Source organism: Trachurus japonicus, chromosome 6, assembly GCF_045865225.1.
Source record: "Trachurus japonicus isolate A0001 chromosome 6, Traja_1.0".
Classification (NCBI taxonomy): Eukaryota; Metazoa; Chordata; class Actinopteri; order Carangiformes; family Carangidae; genus Trachurus; species Trachurus japonicus.
Window position 1 is genome coordinate 16,701,511 of NC_140912.1, and position 9,785 is coordinate 16,711,295.

The window sequence follows — 9,785 nt, forward strand, 5'->3', positions numbered from 1 at the left end:
GACACACTCCCAATCACACTGCCAATCATCAATAAGAATCCCATGGACAGTTACGTTAGCGTTTTTTACATTCTGGGCCTTATTTCTAGCATAAAATATGATCATTCTCACCCAGATAACTTTGGGGTCATTACAAGTCGTTCCGACGAAATTAGATGCAGCCGAGAGCCGCGTATATCCGTATAATGCGAGTAAACGGGGCAGCGGAATGCAGCCTCTGAATAACACATTATCCGCCGTGAAACTCGTTCATTTCACCAATATTTTGTTATGATACACTAGTGCTATTCCCCTCTGAGTCCGGTGTGACCTGTTATCAACGTCCGGCGCCTGTAGGTTGACCTACTAACCTCTGACCTGAATGATGTCATCTCCGACCGCGGCGCGGCTAACTTGCCACCGCTAATGCTACGGTTCGTTTCTGCGTGTTTCCGACTTGTCAGAACAAAATGAGCAGCTGGATGAAGTTCAGCTTCCACAGGCTTCCTCTCTGCAACCTGGACTTACTAAAGCTCCGGCTAGTTGCGCTGCCTGGCAGCGGTCGGAGATCATCCAGGTCAGAGGTTAGTAGGTCAACCTACAGACCCCGGATGTTGATAACAGGTCATCCCGGGCTCGGAGGGGAATAGCACTAGCGTATCATAACAAAATATTGGTGAATGAACGCGTTTCGCGGCAGATAATGTGTTATTTAGAGGCTGCATTGCGTGCCCCGTGTTCTCGCATTATATGGATATATGCGGCTCTCGGCTGGATCTAATTTCGTAGGAACGACTTGTAATGACACCAAAGTTATCTGAGTGAGTAAATTATCATATTTTATGCTAGAAATAAGGTCCAGATTGTAAAAAACGGTAATTATCCTTTAAGTTACTCTTTGTGCTTTCTGCTGATGGTGCAGGAGATGAATGTAAATGTACGTACAGTTGAAAGAAGTTGTTATTATTCTTTTCCCCCTGTGTTGTATAATGTCAGTCTAATGTGTGGACTCACACAGAGTGCATACAGTACATACACACATTAATGTACAGTAGAAATGGTCTCCCAGGAGAACACCTAATTGCTCTTTCAAAAAATATCCATGAACTGGTGATTTCCTGTTTGCTCAGCTCCACAACCTCCATCCTGAAGAGCAAACTAGTTCACACACACACACACACACACACACACACACACACACACAGACACACACACAGACACACACACACATATGATTCAGAGTGAGAAAGACAACAAGAGCTCTCTCCAAATTAAAAGCAATTACCTGTATATATGATGACACACAGCACGACAGTGTGTCCCATTGAGTTCGGCCCGAGCACTTATCCCTGTGTTTTTAATTTAGCGACGCCTCTGGTAACTTTATTGACACAGACAGCTCCTGCCATCTCCTGCCTGGAGCAGCAGTGGAAAGCCAGATGCTAACACCAGAGTTTCAGGGTAGTTGTACATAGTGTGCGCTTCACTTGATGGTATTTGTGTTTATCTGATGGTAATCTAAGAATCAATATGGCCACAGTTTGGGGTGGAGAGTATGAAGACGTTTGTTTTTCTTGGAGATGTGTCAGACTGGGAGGTCTTCGTATGTGTTCTATATGGCGATGATCTAGAGGGGAGGTTGTAATGGGATACCCTTGTAAATGGGGACGAGGTCGTACCCTTTAACATGCCTGGCTTAAGAAGTTACAGACGCAGGAAAAAGCGAGGACAAGTTCTACAGCTCTTTTCAATTTGTTATTTGGAATGCCTCATACATCAAAAACCCACAACTCTACTTAAACTCTACTTAAAGTAAAAATTGCATAGTTTTGCCTTATTTTTGTAGGTTTAGGCATCAATCTTCTTAATTATGACAACTTACAAATTTAATTTCTGACGAATGGGATCTCAGAGATTTATAATTACAGTTTTGTCAATTCAGCACATGCAACACTTGCCTATTCCTCTCTCTTTTTCTCTCTTCTCCCTTTTTATGATTCCTTTATTAGATAGTTGACAGTGAAAAGTAACAGGCGACGTGGTTGGACAGCAAGAGGGGAAGTTACGCAACATGTATTAAAAATACAAAACAATTCCATGTTTTTATAAAGATTTCCTAAACCATTCTTTTAGAAAAGACGTCAAACTTGAACATTAAAATCCAATCTCATCATTTCTTTTTTATTTTCTTTTTTATATGTTTTATCTTCTGGTATGAATTACAACAAAAACAAACATTAGCACATCAGAGCTTTCAAAAAAGCCAAAATGAACGTTGAGAAAATTGAGTTAAATCAGGGATTTGTTTAAAATGGTCTACTTGGAAAACTGTGGTCTGACTTGTTCTTTTCAATCAAGTTGTTGATGCGGTACTTCAGACATTGTTGTGATGTCAAACAGAACTGTGACTGCTACAATAGAGGCGTTATCATTTGAGTGACAAGAAGTTTTTTGTTTCTGTTTTTTTTTTCCACAAAATATTAAAGCAGAAGTAAGTGGTCCGGTCGTTTTCGCTAATGCTGCGTTCCAGGCAGGCTTTTGAAATCGTAAATTACAGCTTCAAGTCACAACTTACGACTTTGTAGCGTTTCAGGCAACCCACTCGTGTTTTTCCGACCTGTTTTACCGGTGAAAGTCACTATAACGGCCACTCGTAACTTCCGACCGGTGAACTCGTACCAGATCGAACTGGTACCACTTCACGGTCGGAAAAATACGAGTTTCCTTGAACGCACCATAACAGTCCTCGTCCCTACGTCGCCACATTCACGGCGTTCCTTGGCTGCACACACAGCCCTGCATGCCGTTCTCTCTCCTCATTGGATAAAAACTGTAGGATACGATAAATGTTTTCTCCTCGGCTCAGAGCAGAGCAGAGTGACTGACAGACCCGTGTTTCAGACCAAACACTCTATGTAAGTGATTTCTGTCGGAAGATATAACTATTTAAGACTTATATTAACACAAATATATCACTTACTTCTGCTTTAATGCCTAATTCTCCTCTTTCAAAGACAGTTCCTATGTTTTTCTACCACAGTCGTTTTTCTGTTCCAATGCATCTATTTCTGCATCACAACATTAGTGTTAGGTTCCCCAAGGAAGAGCGTTTCACCCAGTCTAAACCCTTCAATAGCTGGAACTGTATGACTCATTGGTGGGTGAGTTAAAGTCTGAGAGTGGCTTTTTGGGTTTGTTCCACTAATTGCAGGAAGTGACACATGAGACTGATGCTGCATCAACAATGTGACCGGTGACTGGATCTGCAAGGATCAGCATTAGTAAAACCCCTCCAAAGTTCATTACCATTTCGATAGTAGCCAATTATAACATCCATTTGCGTCGACTTTTTCCGGCAAAGGCTATTTTTGTAACAGGACAGCAACTCACAGACGCTGTGATTCTACCATTAGCTCTAAAGTTAGCCGCAGCACTCTCAGTAGCCCCTGGGTCATGACACTCTTGGGGCAATCAACCCAAGTCTGAATAAACTTCCCTAAATCTGGAAACTGTAATGTGGTTTACATCAGCTGCAACATTTTTAATTGGCACCATTTGTTTTGTTTTGTTTTGAGATTTTTTCTAATTATAATCTTTTTTTTTTCTTTTTTCTTTTTTTAATAAATAAAAAAACAACACTTCCTGTAAGTTGCGACAGAGTGGTCACAGTTTTCCGTCACCATAAAACACAGCAGGACTTGGGGCATCAGGGTCACTGAGGTTCTTTAGTGGCTCTCTGACATCCCATAAAAAACACTGCACCAATCTCTCACAGTGCACTGAAGTCCTCCAAACTGTCAGTGACTGCTGCCGGCCTGAGTGCTTGGGTACATCTACTGTGTGTTTTCCTGTATGAGGCAGACTCTTTCTCCCCACGCTTGGATCAAACAGTGTTTGTAGATAAATCTTAATGTTTTTATAAACCATTATGGAACTCTGAATGGCTTTTGATTGCCACAAAAGGAAAATACAGATAGCGTCAAATAAGTTGTTAATCACAGAAAAGGATTCTAAATAGGCTTCAAATATTTTCCTGTGATTGTTTTGACTTTCTGGCACCCGCTCTCATAACCCCCACCCCCCACACACCCTATAATGTAAGCCAAAGAAAACCTTTAGATATATTTGCGAAATGGTGAGAGAGAAAAGGAGGGGGTTTAGACAAAGTGAGGGTTTGGAAATAACACCAAACACACATTTGGCACAGGTTATCAGGAAATGCCACAGGCTTTTCCAAACCTATAAACATGACCACACACTTGTCTGTTCTCACCACCTTTTTTTTCTCTCCCCTCTGCCTTCCTTTCCTTTTGGTGTGTGAGCATGCTGCGTTTCTAAGTGTGTGTGTGTGCTTTAACTGTGATTGGCAGGCGTGACACCAGAAAACTCTATGCAGGTGAGCAGTTTCAAGCAGACACATACCACCACAGCCAAGATTGTGGATTTTCAATAGAGCAGGGCCTAACTTCCATTAGCAGGAAACAGACGGTGTAGGACTTATGGGTGGCATGCGCTTTCACCAAGGTTTAGGAGTATTATGTCATTTGCATCAGGTAGTTTATTCAGTCACTGTATGGTAGCTTAGGTCTTTTTGGAATGACAACAAAGCTATAGGGGGTTTTGACACTAACTGTGCTGTGGAAAAATGGTTTTATGAGTGCACCTGCATGTTGTTTGTACTGTGCAAATGCATGAGGATGATCCTGACACTGGTTTTCAGTTCTCCCTATGATGGACAAATGGCGAACGTAAGAAACATAGACTGGCTAAACAAGACTGCAGGTTTCGACATATACTGTACATGTAGGGTTTTGTTCAATAAGAAAAAAAAATACCCAAAGCAAAGAAAGTTGTCAAACTTTTGTCTGGACTCAAAATATACAGTGTGTTTTTTTTTCCTGAGTGACGTAACTGGACATCATAACTTTTGTTTGTTATATGGAAACTTCAAAGGACAACCTGACAGAACAGAAAACCAAGACACACACTTCTACTTCTAGCACTAGATACTTTATAAAGAGTTTTTAAGTTGTTCAAGTTTATTGATAATGGAAAAATAATCTTGTGTATCAATTATATAATAATCAGAAAATACAGTCGGCCTTGCCAAAAATCTAACTCACAGCTACTAAAAAATTGTTGCATTAAAAGTTCCTTCTCCTGCCAGTGGATGACTAACCATAGTTCATTTGACAACTTAACCTCTGGTAAAGCTCTTCAACTTAACGGCTTGTGAAAAAGGGAGTATAATTATCACTGAAGGGTCACAAATATCAGTTTAAAAGCAGTTACGAAACAAGATAATTATGTCTTATCATTGCTTAATAATAATTCATAAAGTTCATTCAGTTTTTTTTTTTTAACAACCTGGCAACTGTTGCTCTTAATGGTTTGCTACCAATTTATAAAGTATTAATAAATCCATCACAACTTACAAGCACTACTCCTTATAAATAGTAATGAAAACCATGGCTGCTGTTATTTTTACATGTTTGTTTGGTTTTCAGCCCCCCACACATATGCGCACAAAACCAACAAAATGGTTGAGACAATATATTATAGTGACTCAATAGAGAGAGAGAGAACTGAAGAGGGAGTAAAAAGGTAATTTGGTTAAAGACACTTTGGCGAGTTTGGCCCACTGACAACTTTGCTGTGCAGGAATGGTAAAACTTTAACAGCTGTCTCCAAAAGACCTCACAGAGCAGGTTTGTGTGTGCGTGTGTGTGTGTGTGTGTGTGCGTGTGCGTGTGTTTCCATGCTCTTTTTTTTTAGTGTGTTCATGCTTCAAGTTACCTGTATTGCATGTCTGGCGAATCACTCAGGTGGACTCTGAAGACCCTGGCTGCATGCAGTCCCGGCTGCCATGTGCCGTGTTCACCATCAACACGTAAATTACACGTATGAGGTCTGACACAGACACATGTGGGATGAAATGTACCTGCCGGCCCACAGCAGCCCCCCCCCCCCCCCCCCACACACTCTGTTCTTTAATTTTTACCGACCAGCATCCCTCCCCTGTGTGTCTCCAGTTCTGCGTGAGTCATGCAGGGGTAAATTAGCAGTGAGCAGCAGACAACACAAGATGACTGTTAGCAGATGTGTAAGAAATGAGGAAACACAGGTTGAGGCACTATTTTAAGACCTGTTCACCCCTTTCCTCTTGTCCTCAGGCAGTGTTTGGTTTCCCATCTTGGCTGTATGTTGTGACCATGCAGGAGTGTTTCTTTTGAAGTTACACATACTTGGAATTTTGAAAGTGTTTCAGCTGAGGCCAAACTATAGCTTTTCAACAACTGAATATTTGCAAACGTTTCTGTATCAGACATCTTCAGTGATCACCCTGGATCTTCAAGGGATGTTCATTTCAATCCTACCCATTTTATTTTTAAAAATCCTAAATTTCAAACTGTAATTAACAACTATAAGTACTACATATTATAGACCCATGGTGTTCAGGAAGGTTATTTCAGAAATAAACATTTGTATCTGAAAGGGAGACAATAGCACCAAATAGTCCTTCCTTTACGATATAGGTTGTGTGTGTAAACATGACCTATTTGTGTGTATTTTCCAGCTTGTTTCAGTGTTATGCGCTTTTTGAGTGACGGACATCTACCGTCAAAGGGACGGCACAATAGGGTGCGTGTGGGATGTTGATGTGTTTGCGCGACATGCTTCATGCGCAGCATGCTAAAGGATGTGTCATTTAAACAGTTATGGTTTGTGCGCATATACAAACTCACCAGGCCATTTTCTCCATGAATTGTTCCAAGGTTCTGTCTCAAATGTTCACATCAACACCCATAAACACAGGAGGAGGGACAGACAAAAGGCTGAATAAGGACTGTGCGCTGATTTGGGCGTGCTCTGCTGCACTGAAGTGGTTGGTTGTGTCTTAAGGCTCGGTGGCTCTCACATTAGAATGATCTTGGTAAAAGTTTGTCAGTTGGAAAACTTGCTGTCTGAGGGAGAAAATGATATATTCAGGTTCTACCCAAACAAATCCCATGAACGTCCCAAGACACGTCTGCAGGCATGACATATTTGTTAAATCTGCAAATGATTCAGCACTTCAGCGATGAGTCATCAGTCTCTACTTTCTGGGATCGATAGAGTAACTTTCAATGTGTCAGTGGCAATGACAAAAAGCAGTTGTTTGCTGCTGGAGAGTGAATTATCTGAGAGAAAAATCAATGGCATATCGAGTGGTTGATATCTGTCGGGGTCCTCTTTAAAGCTATTTCTGGGGGGACGTGTTGGTGACTCAGGCTGCTAATGTGCATGATAATGAACTGATGTGTTGAAACTCCACTTTTGCATTTCCATCTGCCGCTGCCCACTCTCTGCTGCTTCCTTTCACTGTCGCAATTTGAGAAATTCTAATGAAACTTCGACTGACTTGGAGGCAGACCATCGAGGGCTGCAATGAAAAAAGTGTTTTTTATCCGATCCGTATTTCTGAACAGCTTGTATGGACAGACTGTGCGTATGTGTGGTTTATTTGTGTTAGCCGTTACTGTCAGCGGATCTCAATTACGAGGAGTGACTACAATCGACATGCACTGACAACAGGAAGTGTGTGTTTGTTTAAAGGAGGATCTCTTGACACGGTATCTGTGTTTACAGCGTCTATCCACACCACTGTCATCGCGAACCCCAACACACACACACACACTACACAGACACACACACAAATTCTAAGCTTTTCTCATTAGAGTGAAATACCTGAGCCACCTCTGCTCCGTTCTCCCACGCTTCCTCAGTCTGAGTCCCGCTTTTCCACTTTTCTTATCTCACTCTGTCTCACACAAACTATTACAGTGTCTGTCCTCTATTCCTGTCATCCCTTCTCTCCATTTCCCACTTCACTCCATCTCTTGTACATAAGGTCATACGGATGGAGTCTGGAAGAGAGGCTGGAGCGATTAGAGGTCACGATGGGGTCCAGCTAATTTGCTGCAGCTGAAAACGTGCACGCACATACACACACACACACAGAGACAGTGCTTGGAGAAATAATAACATACGCAACATGTCTCAAACACAATGCACACATTGCAACTTCCAAACAAATCTGCAGGAAGTCTATTAATACTCCGCACACTCCACAAATATGCACTCTCAGACAGAGCAGCCTCCACCACACTGCTCTGTGTTCAGTGCTTCCCTGCAACAGTCAAGTCCATTTTTTCTCACTTTGCTCATCATCTTCTCTCTCTGTGTATCAACTTATTCACTCTCCTCCATATCATCGCCATCTCCCACTGAACTTCCTGCCTCCATTACCAGCTGCATGGAGATATGAAGTTTCTGGCAATAAGCGAGCACAGATGTGAGGAGTCCTGAATGGTGACGGAACTCGTACGAGCGGAGTGCAGTGGGCTACTGGGTCTCTCTAATTTCCATCTCCCAGCAGAAGCCGTGGCTCTCGGCTCAGACGCAGTGAAAAAAAAAAAAAAACACCCACTGGATTCTTGCTGAGAGAGTCAGTAATGAGATTGTGGTGATGAGGGCTTTTTTGTTGCGAGCTCAAACTGGTGGTGGTGGTGGTGGTGGTGGTGGTGAAGGTTACATCCAGTCATCTGCTGCTCATTAAGTGCGAGCATGCGTGTTTTTGCGCATGTGCGTGTACGTGTGGATCTGTGGGGTTTTGGGAGACAGTCTGAATGCATGTTTTCCTGTAAGGGACAGCAGTGTGTGTGAAGGTTTGTTGCATATATTGCGTATATATGCAGATAAGGGAAGGCAGAGGACGAGAAAGAGAAACAAGAGACGAGGAGATTTGCCCTCTGTTCCAGCGAAAGTATCTGACTCACGGCTGATTGTTTATAATTGCGAATGACTCTGTGGTCTCCTCAGGAAGCCGCAGGAGCATTACTCACTGAAGCAGAGAGGAGGTAGAGATGGACTCTGCCTCCTCCTACATATTTACCCATCTGCGCCTGTGTTTTCTTTTTGCGCACATGGTGTGAGTTTAAAGAAAATACTGGGAATCCCCACAATGCAGTAACTCTCCATCTGCACTGTGATAACTATTGTGATTTCTATTTACTGTGCGCCCACTCGCGCTGTCACTGGAGGACAGGAGCGCTGCCGCCGTGACTGCAGCATCAGAGAAAACAATGAGGCCAGCTGAGTGTCATGTCTCCTATCACATGCCGTCATCGCTGGAAATGGAGATGACACTCAGGAGATGGTTAGGGGGGGGTGTCTTGTCCTTATCCTCCTACCTCCCATCCAGAAACTTTACTCCTTATCTAACACAGGAGGGGGAGCAGGGAAGTAGCATAAACAAGCCCACACACTCCCCCCCCCCCCCCCCTCTTTTACATCCCTGCTGAGTTTCCCATTGCTGACAAGTGGCTGCTGATAGCTGTCTCATTCCACACACTGTGCTGCTTGCTGATCTCTGAAATGAAAAAAATAAATAAATAGATGCATGACTGAGAGGGTGACGGAGATGGAAGGACACAGAATCCAGGAATATTTCCCCACAGAAACAAATGTAGTATGTGCAGCTTTATCACACATGATCATCAGGCCCATGTGGCATCAAGTGTATTTTGTGAGATTTTCAAATCTAATAGCACTATTAATTTATCAACACAAGCTTTCCTATTGGTTCTCTGCCAGAATTAGTACTGCACAGGGAGTGGATGCTTCCCCCCCATATGAGCTAAACACTGAATCTCAGTTTAAGAATATCCAGACTTAACTTGACAAGCTGTTTTTTTCTTTCTACTGTCACTAAAACAGTCAGTAAATTTTGCTAAGGATGTATAGCTTTGCTTGTAAAAAAAGAA